Source organism: Coenobita brevimanus, chromosome 65 (genome assembly GCF_032717465.1).
Source record: "Coenobita brevimanus isolate Jiangsu-jjx chromosome 65, ASM3271746v2, whole genome shotgun sequence".
In the NCBI taxonomy this organism is placed as follows: Eukaryota; Metazoa; Arthropoda; class Malacostraca; order Decapoda; family Coenobitidae; genus Coenobita; species Coenobita brevimanus.
This window is the reverse complement of record NC_137018.1, coordinates 23,722,038-23,745,910: the sequence shown is the minus strand read 5'-3', so window position 1 is coordinate 23,745,910 and position 23,873 is coordinate 23,722,038. Positions and strand designations below refer to the sequence as shown.

The following is a 23,873-nucleotide window of genomic DNA, read 5'->3' as shown; positions in this document are numbered from 1 at the left end:
CCTTTTCTATCCAACTCTCTAATGCAAGAGTTAACCGTTACTCCCAGTTCTTCATTTATGCAACAGGTCAACTCTGGAACTGTCTCCCTCTGTCTGTATTTCCTGCTTTCTATGAGCTCCAGTCTTTCAAACGCAGTGTGTCCAGGCATCTCGTAATGATCGGATCTTGAATTTGGCTCTCTATTGTATTTTGTTTTTCTCTTGGAGGGAACTGTTATTGCGGGCTCATGGCCTTTGGTTCCTTCTTCCTCGCATTAAAAAAAAAAATGTCAAAAAGTCTATTCCTGTGGAAAGATTTTATTGTTCTTTTGGTCTAAACACTGAAAATATTTCTGTAAAAATACATCTAGACAATTACATCATTAATATAGTAAATTTGTATGTTCCAAGTAATAGCTTGGACCCACATGACTTTCCTGATTTCCTATATGAGAAGACTCTTATGATGGGTGACTTAAACGCCAATCATGAGGTCTTGTCCTCACCTAACAGGCATAATCTCACTAATACCAATGGGCGTCGATGGTATAACTATGTAAATTCTTGTAATGAATTAAGATTAATAGGTCAGCCTGAACCAACACATAATTTAGGAGGTAGACTAAATTGTGTTTGTACAATGAACCTTATCGAACTTGTTCTGTGCAACAAATCAATCTTTTTTCTGATCACTCAGCATTGTTAACAACACTTGATGTTAAGAAAAGGCAAGTTATTGGCTGGAGGAAGAGGTTACAACTACCTATACAAGATAAAGGGAAATTTATAGAGAATATGAATAATCGGTTTAAAGATAACCCAAAAAATTACACCATTAACTCTTTTCTAAATGATCTAACTAAAGTTAATGAACAACTTCTGTTACAGCAGGACAGAACCAAAACAAAGAATAAACACAAAACTAAAAATAGAAGTATTGGTAATAGTAAGAGGTTCAAGTTACAGAAAATTTCCTCAAGGTAGCAAAACAGTACTGGAAGGATAATAGGTCAGACATTAATCTAAGTATTTTAAAGACCTGTGCGAAAGAGCAAGACAGGCGAAAATTAGAGCTAGAGAAAAATACTGGGTAGAATTTCTGAACAGTATTGACAAAGGCACATCATTAGCTATCATTTGGAAAAAAATTAACATAGCCAGAGGTGTTAAAAACCAAACCTCTGCTCATCCTAATCCACAAGAGTATTCTCAAACCCCCATGAATGAATGGGCCTCAGCTTCCAAGTTCACCAATCTCCCTCTCAGAATACAAAATAAACTAACACCTAAACTACACTTCTTTCACCAACAACTTGAACAAGCAATAGCACTGCAGGATGACACCTGTAAAGAACTAACTTCATTTGAACTTAAAAGAGCCTTGAAAAATAATAAATTTAGTGCCCCAGGTGAAGATGGCATAACCTATCCCATTCTTAGTGCCATGACTGAAGCAGAGGGCAACCCACTGCTCAGTATCTTTAGTCTTAGCTACCAAACTGGTAAAATTCCCACTGAATGGAAAAGAGCTGTCATAGTTCCTGTCCCTAGGACAAGTTCTGTGACAGCCATGAGACCTATTTCCTTATTGTCTTGCTTCTGTAAAACACTGGAAAGAATAATTCTAAACAGATTGTTGCATAAAGTTAGGCATTTATTAAGCCCAAATCTTCATGGTTACATTTCAGGCAGAAATACAGCATCATGTATTATATCATATCTTGCAAATTCCAATAGTAAATTTTTACTGTTTCTAGACTTGAAGGGTGCCTTTGATGTGGCTAATCATGACATAATACTTAATGAGTTGGTGAATTTTGGTGTGAAAGGCAAACTACTTGGCTGGATTAAAGACTATCTTTGCCACAGAACTGCTTATGTTGTTTTTCAAGGAAAGAAATCTAACACATTTGAGTTTGAACTTGGTTCCCCACAGGGAGGGGTGTTAAGTCCTACACTATTCAATATTTTGATGAATAAAATAGTAAGTTTAAAATTACCAAATGGTGTGAGTTGCATCAGTTATGCAGATGATATTTTAATTCAGGCCAACAATCATCGTGATATGCAAAAATCACTAGATTTATTGGGAGAGATGTGTGATGAGCTAGGCTTAATTATATCAACCGAAAAGACTAAATTCATAACAAAAGGGTCCAGCTATGTAAATACTCTTTACCTGCGAGGGAGTCCACTGAAAAGAGTTGACTTTGTTAAATATTTAGGAGTATATGTTGGAAATATTAGGGGAAAGAATGCTGAATTTGATTTGGTCATGACAACATGTATGAAAAGGCTTAGGCCTCTTAGAGTGATGTCTTGGAAGGGTCTGGGGGCCTCTATTCCAGTTTTAAAAATGATGTATATTGCATATATAAGATCAATCATTGATTATCACGCTCCAGTTCTTTCTTGTTTGCCTGCTGATAAACTTAACAAGACGCAATACAGAATGAAGCAATGAGACTAATTCTAGCATGCCCAAAGAATGTTAGTATCTAATCTTAGACTAGAATTAGGGTTATCTTCTATTCCAGATCGGATTAAGGAGATAAATACACTAATAGGAGTCAGAGCACTGAGAGACAAGAGAGACACACTACCTAAATCAGAGCTCATAAATTTATTAAGGCTAGAAGATTTGACTGGCAGGGACTGGACTCATAACTGCCGCAAACCTTGTCAACTACCAAATGACAGATCATCATTTAGGAGACTGGGACTGCGGTGAACCACTGCCGCCCTGGGAGGAGAGACCATTAGACATCGCCTTCACCACATTAGACACAAAAAAAGACCACCTCCTACCATATGCACTCAAAGATGACTTTGACACATATCAAGTCTGGCAGGGGAAGACAAAGGCCAAGTGTACTGTGACGGTTCTCTTCACACACAGACTGGACGTGCTTTGGCTGCTGTTACCATTGTAAGTGGGGGTAGCTTTGTTCATGGGGCTGAGACACTCAGCAGGCTGCATGACTGGGCTTCATCCACCCAGTGTGAACTTGTAGCACTTGTGAATGGACTGGAACAAGTTTGAGGAAACAAGATGCCATCATCTTAACAGACAGCATGTTTGCTCTGCAATCTCTCTCTGACCCTCACCCCACATACCCTGACCTTGTTCACAGGATCAGGCGGATTGTGGCAGAGCTTAGGGAGATCAGTGTACAGGTCAAATTTGTTTGGATCTCCTCTCATGTTGGAATCCCGGATAATGAAAGAGCTGACATTTTAGCCAAGGAGGCTTCTAACAAGGACACTTGTGACTATGACCTGAGGCTTTCACTTAGACAACTTAAAAGGAAGATCATGACCATACAAAAAGAAAGGGTGACTGACCTTAGACTCAGAGAACACAACACCAGCACTTCCATACACTGCTACAACACAGTTGCATTGAGAACAAGTTACATATGTAGCAGACATACGACAAGTAGGTGGGTTGACTCTGTACATGCAAGAATAAGGCTTGGCTACTGTTACTCTTGGGAACTGGGCTGGCAGGTTGATGAGGAAAAGAGGAAGTGCAAAGTATGTGAACAACCCAACAAACACACTCTGAGGCATTATTTATTGAAATGTCCATTCATACGTGAATACAGGAATACTCAGTTTAAGACAATAGTCAGGCAAAATTTATGTTAGAAAATGATATTGTCAGAAAAATACTGAGGAAATACAAATTACTTGCTTCTCCTCAGTAACACAACAATTGCCCCCACAATATACTTGTCCATAAACTGTTATAAAATTTGTCAACTTTAGAACTTATTTCATATATGTCTGATCAGTTCGTTCAACTCTCTCACCTATGTATATTGATAATATAAATTGAGTTATATTTATGTCGATATACTGTTGTAAGACTTTTGTAATGCAGATAGGGATGCATCTCGCTGAGATACTGCCTTCCTTTTGGATACCCCTTTTAAATTCTTTGTATGATGCTGTATCTATGTATTCTTTTGACGCTGCCCCTTCACAGGATGAGGTGTGGGGTGTCCAATAAACTAGCTCCATTGGGGCCAAATCAAATCTCTCTCTCTCTCTCTCTCTCTCTCTCTCTCTCTCTCTCTCTCTCTCTCTCTCTCTCTCTCTCTCTCATTTATCTCGTGTTATTATCAACTTAGTATAAGTTTTTTTTCGCTACAGATGTTATTTGTATGATGATACTACTACTACTACTACTACTGCTACTACTACTACGGTACTACTACTAGTACTACTACTACTACTATCATTATTATTAGTATTAGTATTAGTATTATTAGTATTAGTATAATTATTATTATTATTAGTAGTAGTATTATTAGTGGTAGGGAGGGCACTCACTATCCACTCACTAGATGTAGTGCTGTTTTGGGTGTCTGCCTTTTCCTCTCTTCCGTCTTTTCTCTTCTCCCTTTCTTGCCTTCATTCTTCCCTCTTTTTTTCTGCCTACGGGTGACTTTACACACCTTCTTGTGTCTTTCTTTCCTTCATTCTTTCCTCTTTCTTCTGCCTATGAGTAACTCTACACTGAGTGACAAGCCAAATGGTTTCCGGTACACCAGGAAACCATTTACTACGCAGGGTTATAACCATATAATTAAAATATGCCACTTGGTGGTTCAGTGGGTAGTTAAGGTGCTCCATAGGACTGAGCCTGTGTAGGTTTATATCCAAGGCATGGTTGGGATTTATTGCTCACGCGATGCCACTCAGGGATGAATGAGGCTGGTCACTCTCATCCTGAGTATCACGACCACCTTGCCCAGCTCTGAGTTCCTGCGCTCCTCATGGGGCGACATAGGATTGGATGATGGATGGATCATCATCATCATCCGGACCTCCTTTCCCACCCTAGGGCAGGGTGAGGAGTAGCAACGTCCAGACAAGTGGATGGATTATTATTATTATTACTGTACCATTCACTATAGTCGCGGCGCACGACTCTGAGGGTGTCATTATCGTACCCTGGCAACCTGTCATTCAAAATGTGCGTCCGATTTTATCATATTATACACGAAACATATTATTATGCATGAATATATTATACACGATTATTAATATACACGAACATATTATACACGAATCACATGCGTCTCTTATTGTACACGAAATCAGACGCACTTTTGAATGGTAAGTTGCCAGGACACGATAATAACAACTTCAGAGTCGCGCGCTGCGACTATGGTAACATGAATGTTATTTTAAATACCATTACTGCATCATTAATACAGGGAATGAAAACAAACAATATCGGTGCCTATATATATATATATATATAGATAGATAGATAGATAGATAGATAGATAGATAGGGGAAGGGGGGATAGAATACTTCCCCAGTATTCCCTGCTTGTCGTAAGAGGCGACTAAAAGGGACACTTTTATCTACATTCTTTTTGCTCTCTTTCCCTTGTACTTTGTCTGTCCAAACCCTGTGCATTTTACTTTCATTTAGTTAATTTCCTCTTTCCACTGTCTGGTTCCTGCGAGCCACTGGCATTGGCTCCAGGGTAAAATATTTTACTGCTTAAGAAATCTTTATGAACTCTGGTGACGAAGCAATGGCCCTCAGATCCGTGCAGCCCTTAAGTGGGCAGGGGTTGCTAAGAATCCCACGGTGTAAAAATAAGTTCATAAATCCAAAAAGAACCTTAAGAATAGGAAACTGGAATGTTCGAACTCTCAATCAGGCTGGTAAAATGGAAGAACTTATTTCAGTGTTCAAGGAATACAAGATGGATATTTGTGCTCTGACAGAAACGAGGTTGCTTGGAGTTGATAAAATGAATTTGGAAGATTTTATTACTATGTTGGTTTCTGGTAGGAGTGATGGAAATCATTACCAAGGAATAGGCTTACTGCTGAGTAGAGATACTTGCAAGGCACTATGTGAGTTCGAACCAATTAATGAGCGCTTGCTTTATGCTCGCTTAAAATCTGACCATGGTAATATCAGTATGGTTGTAGGGTACGCTCCGACAAATGAGGCTGCTGATGAAATGAAGGGTGACTTTTATGAGAAGCTGCAGGATGTAGTGAATAGACATGATGTGTTAGTTTGCATTGGTGATTTTAATGCGATTGTTGGCAGTAGTAGGGATGGCTTTGAAGATTGTATGGGTAAGGAGGGTGTTGGTATAAGAAACGAAAATGGGGTGCGACTTGCCAGCTTTTGTTTGGCAAATGACCTTATAATTGGTGGAACTATCTTTGAGCATAGAAAAATACATAAGACTACTTGGATTTCACCATGTGGTAAATATTGTAACCAGATTGACCACATTGCAATTAGCGGAAGGCATAGGAGTTATTTGCAAGATGTTTGCGTAAGGAAGGGGGCAGATATAGGTAGTGATCATCAACTTGTTGTGTCAAAGATTAAAATAAAACTTAAGAGAAACGTTAATGGTAATTGTACAGGAGGTAATAATTATGATTTTGATGAGCTGAGACGTGATGAGAGCACGAGGGAAAAGTTTCGGTACGAATGTAGAAACAAGTTTCTAGTCCTGCAGACTTTGATGGAATCTGAAGACAATGATATTAATCAAATGTGGAGAGAGGTAAAAGAGGTTTTGCATGAGAGTGCTAAGGTTACTATTAAGAAAAAGGGAAAAGCGAGAAGGAAAAAGTGGATGTCAGATGAAACATGGAATGTAATTCACAAAAGGAAAGAGGCTAAGTTAAGAAGTGAAGAACAACATGTTGATGGCCAGATAGTTGAAGTACTTAGAGCAAAGTACTGGAGTTTACATTCTGAAGTAAAAAGACTCGTTAGACGTGATAAGAGGAGACTATATGATGAAAAGGCGACAGACAGAAATTAAATTAAGTAAAAATGACGGTCAGAGCACAAGAGCAGCGAATCAGGCCATAAAGGAGTTAACTGGGACTGAAAAGAGAAGGAAATACCTGTACGAGATAGAAATGGTAATTTGATGACTAAAGATTTGGATATAAAAAGAAGATGGAAAGAGCACTTTGAATCTGTTCTAAATAGACCAATCCCAGCTGAAGAGGACATTTTGCCAGCCGAGAGAGATTTGCAGATAGAAACAGGGGATATAACTTTGGAAGAGGTAGCAAAATCTATAAAGGAGTTAAAGAATTTTAAGGCTCCAGGTGAGGATGGAATATTCCCTGAAATGCTTAAGGTGGAAAATGACGAGTTGATGAATGCACTTTTGAAACCTTTTAATGTGGCTTGGGATAATGGTGGAATTCCAGAAGAGTGCAAAAATGGAGTGATTATAAAAATACCAAAAAAGGGAGATTTAAGTGTGTGTGGCAACTGCAGGGGGATAACTTTGACACCTGTAGTTGCAAAAGTCTTTTCCAAAATCTTATTGAACAGAATAGAGCCAGTAATTGATAAAATTTTAAGAGCAGAACAAGCGGGATTTAGAAAGGGTCGAGGTTGTAATGATCAGATTTTTATTGTAAGGCATCTAATGCAACAAGCTAATGAGATGAAAATGCCACTTAACATGTGTTTTGTGGATTTTGAAAAGGCATTTGATAGTGTTTCACGTGGAGCTATGTTGAAAATTATGAGATTCTATGGTATACCAGAAAAGTTTGTAAATATTATTAGAAGCCTGCATGAAGGTACTTTTTGTAAGGTAATGGTGGGTGGTTCTTTTAGTGATCCATTTCAAGTTAGGTCAGGAGTGATTCAAGGAGGAGTTCTTTCGCCATTGTTGTTTGTTTTGGTTATGGATTATGTTATGAAAAAGGTTGTAAGGAGAACAGGTGCAGGAATTAACTGGAAAGAAAATAAGAAGCTGATGGATTTGGACTATGCTGATGATATTGTACTGATTTGCGGAAGTATTTACGAGATGCAGAGGGTGCTCGATTGTCTGGTGGAGGAAGAAAAGTGGGATAGGTAATAAATTGTGGAAAGCCTGAAATTATTAATATGAACGTGGAGAACCAAATAGATTGTGTAATTGGGAATAATGTGGTGAAGAATGTAGAAAACTTTAAATATCTGGGAACGATTGTATCATGTAATGGATCATTAAACAATGAAATTGAGGAGAGGATTAGACAGGCTTGGCGAGCTGTTGGAATGTTGAAATCTGTTTGGAATAATAATATGCTTTCGGTACATACTAAAGTGAAAATTTACAAGTCCATGGTTAGATCCATTTTAATTTACGGGCATGAGTCATGGTACAGTACAATTGCAACAGATCAGAAAGTATTAGGATTTGAGAATAAAATACTGAGAAGGATTCTTGGGGTAAAGTGGCAAGACAGAGTTACAAATGAAAGAGTAAGGGATATTACGAGAGTGGAACCAGTTAATGAATATGTGAGACTGTCTCGCTGGAAGTGGCTGGGGCACATATACAGAAAAGAAGGTTGTGTAATACAGGATGTGCCAAAGTGGATTGCTAGAGGAAGAAGAGGTAGAGGTAGGCCGAGGGAAACCTGGTTGAGGACAATGAAAAAAGAAGCAGGAGAGGAATGTTGGTGGGACCTGAAGGAGATGGCAAGAGACAAATATTGGTGGAGAGAGTTCATTGAGACCCTATGCATCCCGTGGGGTGCCACAGGAAATGATTAATTGATTGATTGATATATATATATATATAATAAAGTTCGAGAAGGAGAGGTGGAGGTGGGGACGGAGAGGAGGGGAGGTGAAGGATGAGGTGGAGGCGGGGGATAGATGGAGGTGGAGGGGGAGACGAAGAGAGGGGTGAAGGGAGGTGGAAGTGGAGAGGGATTTGGAGGTGGAGGGGAGAGGGAAGGGGAGAAGGGGGGATGTAGATGGAGGTGTAAGGTGATTCGTAAATTCCACGCAACTGTCAAAAATTTCTGGGGACAACCTATACCAGTCCCAGTCCACAACCTTATAACCTCATCAATAATGGCCTTCTTATCTTTACAGTAGAGAACACCTGCTTTACTGAACCTTGTGGCAACATCAGTAAGGTGCAAAAAATTTATCTGGTCTTTCTTCCACTCCTTCAAATCCATTGCTACACATTCATTTGCTGACATGGATGTGTCGGTTTGTATGAATTCCTCAACTGGTCACTAATATATCGGCTTATTGGAACCCCACAGCTGATCAATTATATATCAGCTTAGATGTGACCTCACTGTTCCAAGCAAGGTTAATAATGTTCAGCCTGGTCGAAGTCAGTTCCGGCTGACACTCTCCACCAAATGTCTTCACACACTGGAGATGGTGGGAATTGGTGTAGATCCTGTTGAAGGAATTGTAGAGGTAGCGTGTGCAGGTGAACTAAAAACTGAGCAGATTTATCTCTTTATTGGCCACAGAAAGACACAATTGCAACACAGAGAGAGCCCAGAGTATATTCGTCCCTCTCGTTTGAATGATGTGAGTTCTGCCCTAGCTGGCCGGCGTCCCCTCTGGGAGTGGCGCTGAGGTCAACATATTCAGAGGTGCCAAACCTCACAGACATGACTAGAAGCATCACAACTTTACCATGCACATTATACACTTCAATAAAGTAGTATTGATTACATTAAAGTATACCAACAGGGTAAATATTTCCCCCAAGACTTTAAACATATATACAATTCATATTTTTCTATCGCCTTCCCTTTACCCTCGTTGTTTATGATAGAGAATGCTGGGCTTTGCAAAATCTAGCGCTCATTTCGTTCCCACACCACACTACACTACAGTGGTATTTGGACTCTTATCTCAACACTGCAACACATTTTCTCTAAATATGAATAATATAATGTGTACAGTAGCGAGAGACATGCTCCAATGTGGAAAAAAATGTCAGACACCAGAACATGGAGTTCTTTTATATTTCTTACAAATATCACATTTCTCAGAAATAATGTCATCTTGAATACCAGCATCATTCAAAAGTTGTAACCTCCAGGTAGTTGCGTGACCAAACTGATGGTGCAATTACTTTACATTCTTCCTTTTGTTCTCTGTGTAAAATTTTTCTGTCATAATTATTTGGTTAACATTTACTTTAGAGGTGGTGTCAGTCAAAGGGATACAGTAATGACCACAAGGTGTACGATTTAACGTCACATTCTTTCCAAAGATCTTAGCAGAGTTATTACCAAAATCTAACTTGATTTTTGTTTTCATCATGGATGGCTTTCCCAACAGCAAAGGAATATCTTTATCAACAACATTTAATAAAACATTAACAATCTCATCAGCAACTGTAAATGGAAATTGAATCTTCTTGAACGAAGTTACACTCTCTTTATCACCAAATTTAAATACTGTAATACTGTTAAATTCTTTGACTTTCTTTAAGCTGTTCTCATCTAGCGAGTCTAAGTAACAATCTATCCAGTCTTTACCACATACAGTAGAGGTACAAGCAGAGTCAAGTACTGCACAGCTGAAAGATTCAATTCCCAAAGCTCTCATTTTATCATCTTTCATACCATCATCCACTATGAGCACAACATCTTCCACATCCTCTCTGCACTCACTCTCAATCACATTTACATGTCTTCATTGTTTCCTATCTTGAGTAAGTTTCTTTGTATAAGGACAACTGGAGGCATAGTGCATAACTGAATCACAAATTCTACACCTCGTGGGAGTACCATCTCTATCTAGAGGATTACTACTCTTAGGTCCTACAGTTGCAACATTATCTTGCCTCCAGTTTGATGACTGAGGTTTATCAAAACTACCGGCACCAGCACTTTGTGATACAACATTTCCACTTTTCTTAGGTTTCCAAGATATATGAAAATTCCTCACAGCATTTATATCTTCTACCATTTCTACTGGTTCAGGCTTAATACTAATCTTTGTTACCTCTGTGCAGATTTTAGATATAGGCGTCATTACCTTACCAAAATATTTCTTCAGGCAACATTTCACTTGAACAACATCATTCTTCTCAAAGTCAACAGCTGTCAAGACAATTTTCCTGTCATTAGAATTTAAACCTGCACCGTGCAAAGGCTTCATTGCGACAGCAACCTCTGGTATTAAAATTTCCTGTCTCTTAAGCTGGCTAACTTTTCTATTGAATTCTGTTACATAAGCAGATATATCTTGGCAAGAGTTTCTGGAAAATCCTACAAAATCAAAATAGGCCTTGCATACAGCACCCAGGTCACCTTTTTGGTAACTTTCATCCAATGCCTTTAGAATTTGTTCAACGCCTGTGTCACTTTTCATGTCAACTTCTTTATTATTTATGGCAGTACTAGTTTTTCTCTGGCTCCAGAGGGGTCACCTATAGGAAGCGCCACCACAACCAAGCGCCCCCTCCTCTTCTTTGGGGTGTTGTGTTGATCCACTCATCCCACAACTCCACCTCGAACTTCCAGTCATCGTAGGACAATACATTCGAATCCCAAATAGGAGGGCCTCTAACTTCTGTGTCTCTGTCACTGGAAGACATAACCCTCGGCTCTGATGAACTTTGAAAATGTGAAAACTTTGCAGTGACACTGTCTCACCACTCGTCAACTAACTTTCAGTCACAGTCATCACTCGCCGACAGGTTACAACGCTTAATCGACTCTATGCTCACAGCTATGCTCTGCTACCATTGATAAACAGCAGATCTAGTAAGCATAGAGGATAAGCAGACTCATGTAGATGAAAGGAGCTGTTTATTCAAGCAACAGCCCAGACGGCTGGCCTCCCGCTGCCGTGTTCATCCTTGTTGCGTTTTCCCCATCAGATCAAAACAAAAGCGCACTGGCAAGCGCAGATAATATAAAAATACAAACATAAAGAAATAATTATTGTTAATCAATATTTAACAGTTGTTGCCCGGAGCGAGCATATGTTGTCTCCGGGACCGCTAAGGGAAGTGGTTGTAGTGGATGCTGGTGATGGTCACTGCCGCCTACCAAGAAATCATTACTAGGCTTCAGGGAGAAGCAAAACGAGCCATCAGACAACAAGAAAGTGTTGCAAAAAAGATATGTAATCCAGAACTTGCAATCAAGTTTAATAAAATATGTCCTAGAGAAAATCTACTGCCTTAATATACCTTCAGTAAATTTTTTAAATCTAATTATCTTTTAAATTTCACGCTGACTTAGAGGGATCTTGTCTATGAATTTTCCGGTGCAAATGCTTCGTTTAGCACGCAGTTTTAATGTATATAAGATGGCGGATAGAGGTATAGGAGTTGTAGAATCCCCAGGGGAGAATCCAGAAATATTTTCGAGATATTACCCATATCATTTTCCAGTGTAATAAGTGTTGTTGTGTTATTTGAAATATTGGCTGCGATGCACATCCGGATGCTCTTTTGTTTGTTTAGGTTGAGACAAGCGGGCCCAGTGACAAGAACAATGAAATTCTACACTTCTTTTTCTACCCACAGCGGTGTGTCTCCCAGCATAACTGTTGTTGTGGCATGAATCACGCAACATGGTGGCAATGGTAGAGGAAGTGGAGCAGTAAAAACGTCGCTGGAGGTCACACACACCACAAAGCCAACCAGAAGACAGGGCGTGTGTGCTGGGCAGTCCCCAGGCCCTGTCTTCCCCCTCACTATTTTTAACTCAGCCCACACCCCACTGACCGGGCCAATGTATGGCCCGGCCTGCACTATAGGTGCAGAAATCTTTAAACAAAACGAACGAACGTCACTGGAGGTCTGAGGTACTGGCGGGAGAGAGGTAAAAGCACCTGCACCCTGGTCTTAAGTGCAGCTCTATAACATGGAGGGGCTATATATACAGTGCAACCCATGAGACAGCCACTCCATATTATAGAGCTCGGTTATTTTAGGTAAAATGGCGGCCTCTGTTAAACAAACAGACGTAAAGACGAGTTCTTAAAAGAAAAAAATGTGGTTTGTGGAAAACTTCAGCATTATCCTCGTCAGCATCAATAAAAACTGCAACATTAAGTACTGCGCAGAAATGTGAAAAGTGCAACAATGAATGTGGAATATTCCTATACCACAAGAAAGTGAAAGATAGCGATTATTCAAATGGTTTAATCACATGGTTGGCTACCCCTGTGATTTAACAGTTGGCTCGGCTAATATTTACTAGGTGAATATGGTAGCTCATATCTACTGGCACACCAGTTCTATCTACTGTATATACCATATACCTGGTAGACTTCTGCCCCTCTCCCGGGTGATGACTCAAGATGCCTGGAACCACTGTCTGACTCTCTTCTTCATTTCTGGAACATTCGTGGCCTTTCCTCTAACTTTCGCTCTGTTGAGCACCACCTTTCCTCCTCTAAACCTCACCTTCTTTTTCTGAGACTCAGCTGTCTGAGGCAACTGACAGCAGCACCATTTCTGTATCCTCCTACTTTCTCTATACTCATTTCAAAGTCAAAGGTGGCTGTTGTGTATGTATACGCAACAACTTATCTTGCTCTCGTGTTCTTGAATTTGATTCTTCTGAATTCTCTACACTCTGGCTTCGGCTCTCCTGTCATTCTCTGACTAAATATATTTGTGCTGTTTACTTATCTCCTAATTCTATCAAAAATTCTTTGACTATCTTACTTCTACGATGTAACACATTCTATCCATTTCTCCTTTCTCAGAAATCTCCATTCTTGGAGATTTCAATATTCACCACCACCTTTGGCTCTCCTCTCCTTTCACTGATCCACCTGGTGAGCAAGCCTACACCATTTCTATCCTTAATGACCTAGAGCAGCTTGTACAGCACGCTACCCGTATCCCTGACCACCTTGGAGAGAGCTCCGACATACTTGACCCCTTCCATACAACTAATCCTTCTGTTTACACTGTTAATCTTTTCTCTCAGTTGGGCTCCTCCGATCACAACCTTACCACCTTAACCTGTCCTATCGCTCCGGTACGGCCTGCAGACCCTCCAAAGAAGCGTCGTCTGTGGCATTTTGGAGCTGCAGATTGGGAGGCCCTCAGGCAGAACTTCTTTGATTTTCCATGAAATGATTATTGCTTCCATGGTCGGGAGCCATCTGGGTGTGCCTTGCGCATTACGGAGGTTATTCTTTCAGGCATGGAAGCATACATTCCTTTCTCATATCCTTTGACTAATGCAAGAAAGCCTTGGTTTAATCACGCTTGTTCTAATGCTGTCCACAACAAGGAGAGGGCTTATAAAAGGTACCGGAGCCAACCCACCCCTGAATCACATCATCTTTACGTTTCTGCCCGGAATCGTGCTAAGTCTGTTCTTCGCTCGGCTGAAAACAATTTCATCCTTACAAAATGCTCTCAACTCTCTAACTCGAATTCTTTCCGCTCCTTCTGGCACCTTGCCAAAAACCTTTCCAACACCTTTACCTCATCATCCTTCCCTCCTCTTTTCTACTCTGATTGCTCTGTACCTATTTCTTCTACTGATAAAGCAGATCTCTTTGCTTGGACATTCTCCTCCAATTCCACCTTAGACGATTCCGGTGCTGTTCCTCCATCACTTCCCCCCTCTGACTTCCTCATGGCTAACATTAAAATTTCTTCAGCTGATGTATTTTCTGCCATCACAGGCCTCAATACTAATAAGGCATATGGGCCTGATGGAGTCCCTCCTATTGTTCTCAAGAACTGTGCTTCTGTGCTTACACCCTGCCTAGGCAAACTCTTTCGTCTTTGTCTATTAACTTGTACCTTTCCTTCTTGCTGGAAGTTTGCTCTCATTCAGCCAGTCCCAAAGAAGGGTGACCAATCCCAACCCTCTAACTATCGTCCAATTGCTTTAATATCCTGTATCTCAAAAGATTTCGAGTCTATTCTTAACAGAAAAATTTAAAAGCAAGTTTCCTGTCACAACCTTCTTTCTGATAGTCAGTATGGAGTCCGTCAGGGACACTCCACACGCGATCTTCTCACATACCTTTCAGACTCCTGGTCATCCTCCTTTTGGGACTTAGACGAAAGATTTGCCATTGCACTTGATATCTCAAAGGGTTTCGATCGATTTTGGCATAAATCTTTAATTTCCAAACTGCCCTCTTACGGTTTCTATCCTTCTATCCTTGCCTTCATCTCTAGCTTCCTTTCTGGTCGTTCTATAGCCGCTGTTCTAGACGGCCATCGTTCTTCTCCTAGATCTATTAACAGTGGTGTTCCTCAGGGCTCTGTCCTATCACCAACTCTCTTCCTTTTATTCATCAATGACCTTCTAAGCTGTACATCTAACCCTATCGACTCATACGCTGATGACTCCACCCTTCACCTTTCCATTCGATTCACACAACGTCCATCTCAGCAGTTACTTCAACAAACAAGGGATGAGGCTATGGCACACCTAATGTCTGACTTGGCTCGTGTCTCTGACTGGGGTAAAAATAATCTGGTTGTTTTTAATGCATCAAAGACTCAATTTTTGCACCTATCAACCCGACAAAATCTTCAACATGTATACCCACTAATGTTTAATAATATTCAGCTTAATCCTGCATCATCGTTGAACATGCTGGGGGTTTCATTTACTCAGGACTTACCTTGGAAAGATAATATTACATCTCTCGTAAAATATGCTTCCAAGATATTGGGTGTGCTAAGCCGACTCCGTTCCTTCTTTACCCCTGCACAATTGTTGACTCTATACAGGGGTTTTATCCACCCCTGTGTGGAGTACAACTCTCATGTGTGGGGAGGTTCCCCACATGCAGCTCTTCTCAATAGGGTGGAGTCAAAGTCTTTTCGTCTCATTAACTCTCCCCGTCTTACTGACTCCCTTCAGCCTCTGTCTCTTCACCGCACTGTTGCATGTTTATCTCTTTTCTATCGCTACTTCAATGGTCACTGTTCCTCTGAACTGTCTGCATGCATTCCTCCACCTCTATGACGGGCGCGTAGCACCCGTCTAGCAGCAAACTCTCATCCCTTTTCTGTCCAACTCTCTAATGCAAGAGTTAACCGTTACTCCCAGTCCTTCATTTATGCAACAGGTCAACTCTGGAACTGTCTTCCTCTGTCTGTATTTCCTGCTTTCTATGAGCTCCAGTCTTTCAAATGCAGTGTGTCCAGGCATCTCGAAATGAATGGATCTTGAATTTGGCTCTCTTTTGTATTTTGTTTTTCTCTTGGAAGGAACAGTTTTGCGGGCTCGTTGCCTTTGGTTCCTTCTTCCTCACATTAAAAAAAAAAAAAAAAAAATGATGCCAGAAGTAGGGCTTCGTTGTTTGCCATATGTCTGATGGTCATACAGTTAGTGTGAAATATTTTTTTTAGGAAGAGTTAATCAACATATTCGAACGGAGTGACTCCTAATGATAAATGGAGAGAGCATTTGAATGTCGATAGAGCTAGTACCGACAACCTCGTCTGGCAGGGAGTTCAAGGGGTCGATACACCCAACACTGAAGAACCTCCCTCTACATTCAGTTGATGTGTGGAGTTGGGCCACCTTGAATCTATTGTCCCTACAGGAATGGTGAAAAAGAGATCATGTGGTGCAATAAAGGATTGACATTGGATAATTTTCCTGCATTTAAGTAAGTCAGCTCCATGTATTCTTCATTGCACAAACTAGACGTTCAAAGTTTTTTTGCAGTCAGTATAAATAACTCTGAGAGGCCATCAATTTCTTTCGTCCATCTATGCTGGACGTACTCAAGAAGTCTCACATTTCCATAGTACCCAATATTCCAGATGGTAGACCCGAACTCCAACAGTGGTCTAATATGAGACTTATACAGGGTTATCATAAAATTATTTCGGCAGAGGGTAAATTCAGTCGATTGTTTGTCAGGCTTGCCCCTTTGTTGACAGTAGTTCTGATGTGGGAGTGAAACTTCAGAAAACTGCCAACCAGAATATTTGAGTCTTTATGTAAAGTTTCCATGGATAGATTACAGTTATTTATGTGATGTTCCAACCAAACCTCTTTGGTAGGGTAATACAGCACACTTGCTAGGGATAAAGCACAAACCCCAGGAGTCAGCACTCTCATGCACCGTGTCTGTCATTTTGACATGTACTCACATCTAGTGTTAACCACGATCTTCCTACACCAGGTTAGCCAGTCTGCCTCCCAAAATGAACCCAAGCCGCGCAGTGACATCACGCGCGGTAAACCTCACCACCAATCGCTCTCTCACCCTCTTTCCACTCCTTCATTCTACGTCCTCGCTCATTTTGTATTGTTCCCCACATTTAGTTATTATTATCAATTAAATTTCTCGTGAAAGGCAATTAAGTCATCACTGATATTTAATTCACTTACAGTAGGATACATTTATCCAAATGCAGTGTACCATTATTTTACCGATAGTTCTTATGGACAATACTAGTATAAATGATGACAAAAACAGTGATATATAACACAGGAATTCCCTTTAAGGTTAAACACAATGAAAGGTTGTTAAATGTAGAATATATTGTAAACATAACTTTAACTGGTACATTGAAACTAGGCAAATACATCCAGTAAAATTTAAACATTAATACTGAGGGAATACACTGTCTTAACTTTAACATAAGGAAAGTTCAGTTTTCTCCAGTGAAGATTACTAACAGTTCAGGTAACAAGTTTCATAGTTTTCCTTGGCATTCCTTTATATACAGCATATTTCTGTTTGTTCATTCTGAGTATTTTGTTAAGATGTCTCATCCTAAAGAAGATGGATATTTTTGCATAAAAAGAAATTATCTCATGTGGCAAATCGACTCCAGCACTTTTCATCTCTGATGTAAGAGTCTGTACACACAATAGTCCTTTTCTCAAGCCCTCGCCGTGCACGCCTTTAAACACTTCCCTCATTAATAATAACTTTGAGTAAAAGCTATCAGAGGGCATATATAAATGACCTCTACTGATCATTTCAGTCCATGACTTACTAGAGGAATCACAGTTCCTTGCCACATATCCTAGGTCTGGATGTTTATTTGCAAACTTTTTTACAATATACCCACCAACATAGTGTAGGGACTGTTCTTCAATGACTGCTAGGTGAAACTGATACACTTATATTCTTCTTTTCATCAGGTTCCTGCAACTCCCTAGACAGCACATCATCCACTTCCTCCACATTCAAATCCATTTCCTTAAAGAGAAGGCTTGTTAAGCAAATTTCCAGACCAAGTTCACGATCATGAGTGGAAGATTTACCGCTTGTTTCACAATCACTGTTTTCTACATTATTGCTTACATTACCCTTCTCACTGACTACAACATACTCTCTCCCCAATATGAATTTTCTCAGCCGGTACTTAAAACTAAGAGCATGAGGGTGATCATGGGGTCCACTCATTTGCCTGATACAGCCGAAAAACTGCTCTATGCAGTCTTGATTTAGCCTCCTAGTCATTATATATTCAAATCCATAGTTTTGTTTCATCATTTCATACAGTCCTAAGAGAGACAGGCTAGATAAAATCACACCCTTCTGGAAACCATAGAGAGTTTGTGTTGCAGAATTATATACTCTCATAGTTGACATCAAACTGACCATCATTTGTAATATATCTGCCTGGTGATCAAAATACATTCCAAATGCACATCGCTCTTGCTTATCACCATACATGTGAGAATTCATCACATCAAACCACTGATCAACAAGGCAAATGAATTTTGCTGTGATTACTCTGCAATAATCATCTCTCTCCTAAATACTGAAGTGCACTTGCACAGCTCTTTGACAGCAGCTGTGTTGCATACTTAACTCGCTGCCGCTGTTGACCAGTCATTAAGATGAGTGTCAATTACTTTATAGGCTAAACCATATTCTGTTTTTGTCTTTGCTAACATCTCACGAATACAGTCATCAGACACAATGTCACTATTCTCCAGCAAAAATCCAGAATCCAAAAGGTTATTTCTGATTAGCTTCACCATATGTGGGACATCGGCGAAGACAAAAACTTCCCTATTAGCACATGGATTTTTGAAAGACACTCCTAGTTTTCACGGGATCTATGCCCAGTGCCTTCCACACACGAGATTATATGGTCCTAAATCGTGTACTATGGCTATAACTGACTAACCGACTCTACATTTCTAATCAAATCAAGTATAATATTCTGCATGTTTGATTCATCAAAGTTATAATAAATTGGTTGTTTCCACTGCCCTACAAGGCCTCTTAACATGGCAACATTTACATTGCTGTGTGGCTTGTATAAGATGTCTGTTCCTTTGTCATAAGACCATTGCTTGCTGATACTCATCTCATCAAAACACATAACTACCAACTTCTCTTTATAATCTAAAGTGTCTGCCTTTGATTTCATGAGGTGTAAGACTGATGACAAGATGCCTGGCTCACAAGGAAAACTCTTTGCTCTGTCTTTTAAAGGGCTCTCTGATGGTAGTGGGAAGCCTACAGTGTTTTTAAGATACTTATAGCATTTTCGACTTAGACTCCTTAATGTACAGCTGGCCGCACTCCCGCGAGGACCACAGCGTTGTCAACGCTGGCCAAGATATTGACTCTGAAACACTAGTAGAGAGATGCGTTCGAAGCATCCACAGCCAGTAAGAGAGAGTCGTACAGAGAGAGTTTGGGGGGGAGGAAGGGGGTTTGAGGAGAGTGGGGGGATACCTATGCACGAGAGGTGAGGGATGACGTCTGAAACAGATGAGTGGAAGGCTGGAAGCTATATATAATAAAAATCTACAATACCTGGTAACAAATCATATATATTTTAATACCTTTATTGTCAAGTTATTACCGCTATGAAAAGTGGCACAGTTAATGCTTGGAAACCATAAAGCATAATGCTATTGAATATAGCAAATGTGAATCCTTAATACTGCATGCGGTAATTGCTGACACCCCTAGCACACACCTCCGTATCCTCCTTATCAAGCGTTTCCTAACACCCGACAACAAACACCGCATTTAGGGATGCTGTATCACTCTTTTACCTTACTATTTTTTCTACATTCTGATTAATGATACTAAACGCTAAATGCTATAGTCAGATTTTGCTATGTAAAAATTTACATAGTACGAGATAGGCAAAGAGGCACGGACACGATGGCAACAGATGGTTGTTTGTAAAAATGAAATTATGGGCGTCTTGACCAATGAGGCTTTAAACAATTTGTACTCTCTCTCTCTCTCTCTCTCTCTCTCTCTCTCTCTCTCTCTCTCTCTCTATCTATCTATCTATCTATCTATCTATATATATATATATATTTTATCTGCTATCATGTGAAGGTCAATGGGAGCCCTGATAACTCCACGATGCGATGACGCAACGATGCGATTTTAAACTGCTTGTTACGTAACGCTAGATATGGGCGATGTTGATATGTGCCAGTGGTGTCAGCAGCTGCCACATTCCGGATGAAGTTACTTACATTTGTTACCTGTGATTAATAAACAGCATTCTGATTCATTATTTTCAGGCAGTTTTTGTCCGTATTTTACAGCGTCCATTGCTTGGAAACGACAATAAAATAAAATACGATTAAAGTCTACAATTATGAATCTTGATCGGTTGTCTTTGTTTTGCAGTATAATATTTAAAGTGATCTTTTTACTTTTCATGATGGCAAAAGTAACACCGAAAAAAAAAAAATTTCTTTTAATAAATATCACACTTTTCTGTCGCCTCAACAATCGTCATATCTCGCCTCGTGTACAGGCACCCACCTACCCACCTCAAACCCGCTCCCTCCCTCAGTCCTGTGAATGCTTCGATCAGAGCTCACTACTAATGATTCGCGGTTACTATCTCGGCCAGCGTTGCCAACACTAAGGTGGCCCTCGGGGGAGTGCGGACAACTGTACACTGTGCAAGGTACAAGGAAAGACTGAAATATAATTTCCCATTGTCCTGGGTCCTGACGTCCACACCGCATCTCACCTCACCTTTCTGGACCTCACGTGACGTCACACCCACCTGCGCGAGTTTGTCAGGCTGGCTGACCTGGTGTAGGTAGATCGTGGTGTTAACGAGGCACCATCATCATGGCATATCTTTAGGTAAATCTTTAGGTCATCAGCAGACTTTACACATGGAACGGGAGTAAGATCATAAGAAATTCGCATAGACCAAGAATAGCAGAGGACCTAAAACAGAGTCCTGAGGAATACCACTTCGTACATCTCTGGAGGAGATGGTACCACCAAACACGGATACATGCACTGTACAGCCAGACAAAAAATTAGAGATCCAGCCCAGTAAGGAGCCAATGACCCCTAGTAGTCTCAATTTTTCGACGAGGAGAGAGTGGTTAACAACGTCAAATGCCTTACTTAAGTCAAAGAAAACAACGTCTACGATGAACCCAGAGTCCAACCAGAAAGTGACATCATTATATACTAATGGCAACTGGTCAACCACTGTTCTGCCCTGTCTGAACCCATACTGGTCATTTGATAAAATTCTGTTGAACTTTCACCAGCGTAACAATTGGTTCCACGCAAGTTGTGACAAAGTGTGGAATGAATAATTTGAAGTTTTACAAAATATTCAGACCTTATGTGGCTCAGTAGATGTAAATCACAATTGACCGATTATGCAGAGATTTATGAAAGATGAGGCAAGCAAGAATTGAAGAATTGGAAGGTACAGCACAAAAGAACAAGGATGATTTAGTGAAAGGAGGGACATACACAGCAATGAAAACGTCGTTCATTCATTCATTGCCAGACGCCATGTATCCCAAACGGGGTGGTCAAGGACTTAGAGTTAATTGTTTTACAGGGAGGGGCACTAATCCTCCACCAACTCCACTTGACACGTAGGGAGAACGTTATGCCAACAGCATCTGGTGTTCCCAGGCGGTCACCCATCCAAGTACTAACCAGACCTAACGTTGTTTAACTTCGCTGATCGGACGGGAAGCGGTGTACTCAACGTGGTATGGCCGTTCAGAAAGAAGGTAAATTAAATACTGGTAGGTATAATAATATAACGTTTAATATATGTGAATCTGAAGAAGATTGTAGAATGTATTAAGAATATATGGAGTAGATGGTAAGTTGTTGAATGCCGTGAGGAGTATGTATGAGGGGGCTAAGGCTGCAGTGCGTGTGGATAGTGAATTAAGTGAATTTTTCTATTTGAAGGTTGGATTGAAACAGGGATGTGTCATGTCTCCATGGTTGTTCAATCTGTACATGGATGGGGTTATAAAAGAGATACAAGGTAGGGCAGTGGATGTTGGAGCGGCCTTAATGAGAGGACAGTATGAGGAAACTCCCTGTACTGTTGTTTGCAGATGATACTATGTCGTTGAGTGTAGATGAAGGGGAGCTTCAAGGCTCGGTGGATGAGTTTGGAAGAGTGGGTAAGAAACGGAATCTAAAGGTGAATGTAGGGAAGAGTAACGTTATGGTCTTCGAGAGAGATGAAGTCAGTGAATGTACAGTGAGGCTGGATGAGGAGGAAATGGAAAATGTGAGTGCATTCAAGTACTTGGGTAGTGTGATGAGTAACGATGGAAGTTTAGACGGTGAAATGCTTGAAAGGGTACAACAAGGAAGAAAGGTTGCTGGTTCCTCGAAAGCAGTGATAAGAAACAGGGAAGTGAGCATGGAAGTGAAAAAGTTACTACATGACAGTATTGTGATACCAACTCTAACGTATGGAAGTGAAGCATGGACCTTGTTGGAGGGACAGAAGTCAAGAGTGAGAGCAGTGGAATTGAGTTATTTGAGAGAAGCATGTACAATTGCATGGAGAGACAGACTGACAAATGAGGAAGTGAAGGAGCGTTGTCGTGTGGATGTGGATGTGATAGGAAGCGTGTTAGAACACATTGAGGTGGTTTGGCCAAATGGAGAAGATAGAGAGTGAGAGAAGGACGAGGAGTGTATGTCAGGGAGGTGGAGGCCAAGGATGAGATGGAGGGATGGAGAGGAGAGGTATATAAGAGAGGGGTGTGTGAGCTGGGAGAAGGGCAGTGATATAGCGGGGAACGGGGCGACATGGAGGCGATTTGTTTGTGGCCACCCCTTACGGGAGTAAGGCGTCTGGCAATAGACATATAGAACAGCGTACTTTGACAAAGCCTCCTTTAGCCATGACGGTTTCATATAATGAAGTCAAAAGTATGCTGAAAGCAAAGGATGTGCCTGTAAAGAGAACTGGATAATTTCTGTCATACCCAGGCAGTTAAAGGATGCATAGAATTTGTGACTGAAGCATCGATAGCTGTCTGTGGACAGATTTCAAAGGATGGGTACATACGTGCAAGACTCCAAAGCCGACAGCTGATCCCTTCATTTCATTCTAAAAATGAATATCGCATCTTGCAGTAAGCATAACTAGCCTGAGTTGCTCACAAGGAAGGGTGGATGAGGTGGGCATGGGTGGGACTCGAATATGCAGCCACCTCCTCATGGTGAGTCCTGAGTTATTCTAATGAAATAGTATTGGAATAAACAAAGAGTTGCGAGGCATATGTTGTAATCCTAATAATCATACATGACGTACACTCCCAAAAACTATAAGAAGATTGGGACACCACAGAATAATAAGCAGTTTCCATGAAACTTTCCAGAATTACTGTGTAACAGAAAGCTACTTTCTAGAACTGAAATATAAAAGAAGAAAAAAATTGGATCTCACATTTCAATCTACCCTACTGCGTACCCAATCCTGCAATGTGCATGCCGATTTGAAGGAATCAAAATAATATTAGAACCATAAAAGAAGCTTGTACTCTCTTGCCTATTTTGAGTCCCAGCACCATTGCCAAACGTATGAGTCATTCGCGCCTTACGCACTGCAAACATTAGTGTCGTACCTCGGTGGATTCAAAACAGGGAATCTGGCCTACGACTTTCCGGGCTGATTTCGCTATTCACTTCCGCAGTTTAATGGTTCAGAATCTTCACTGCCATTATAAGGTCTCTTTTCCTTCGAATCTTGTAGTGGACCCAATTCAGTGGGCCTAAAATCACCTACGAGACGAACCCACAGTAAACGAAACCATAGTGAAGTAAGTTTCTCAAGTGGTATAGGACAAGGTTGCACAGGATCAACCACCTTGTTCAAGATCTTGACGTACAGCTCCGGACAAAAATTC

The 23,873-nt window shown here is 40.6% G+C and overlaps 1 non-coding gene across 1 annotated transcript; it reads right to left on the bottom strand.

Moving 5' to 3' along the window:
- Nucleotides 1–21,596: 21,596 nt before the first annotated feature.
- Nucleotides 21,597–21,715, bottom strand: LOC145405204 (5S ribosomal RNA). Its single transcript, XR_013898304.1, has one exon. It is a non-coding gene; the product is annotated as a 5S ribosomal RNA (ribosomal RNA).
- Nucleotides 21,716–23,873: the final 2,158 nt, after the last annotated feature.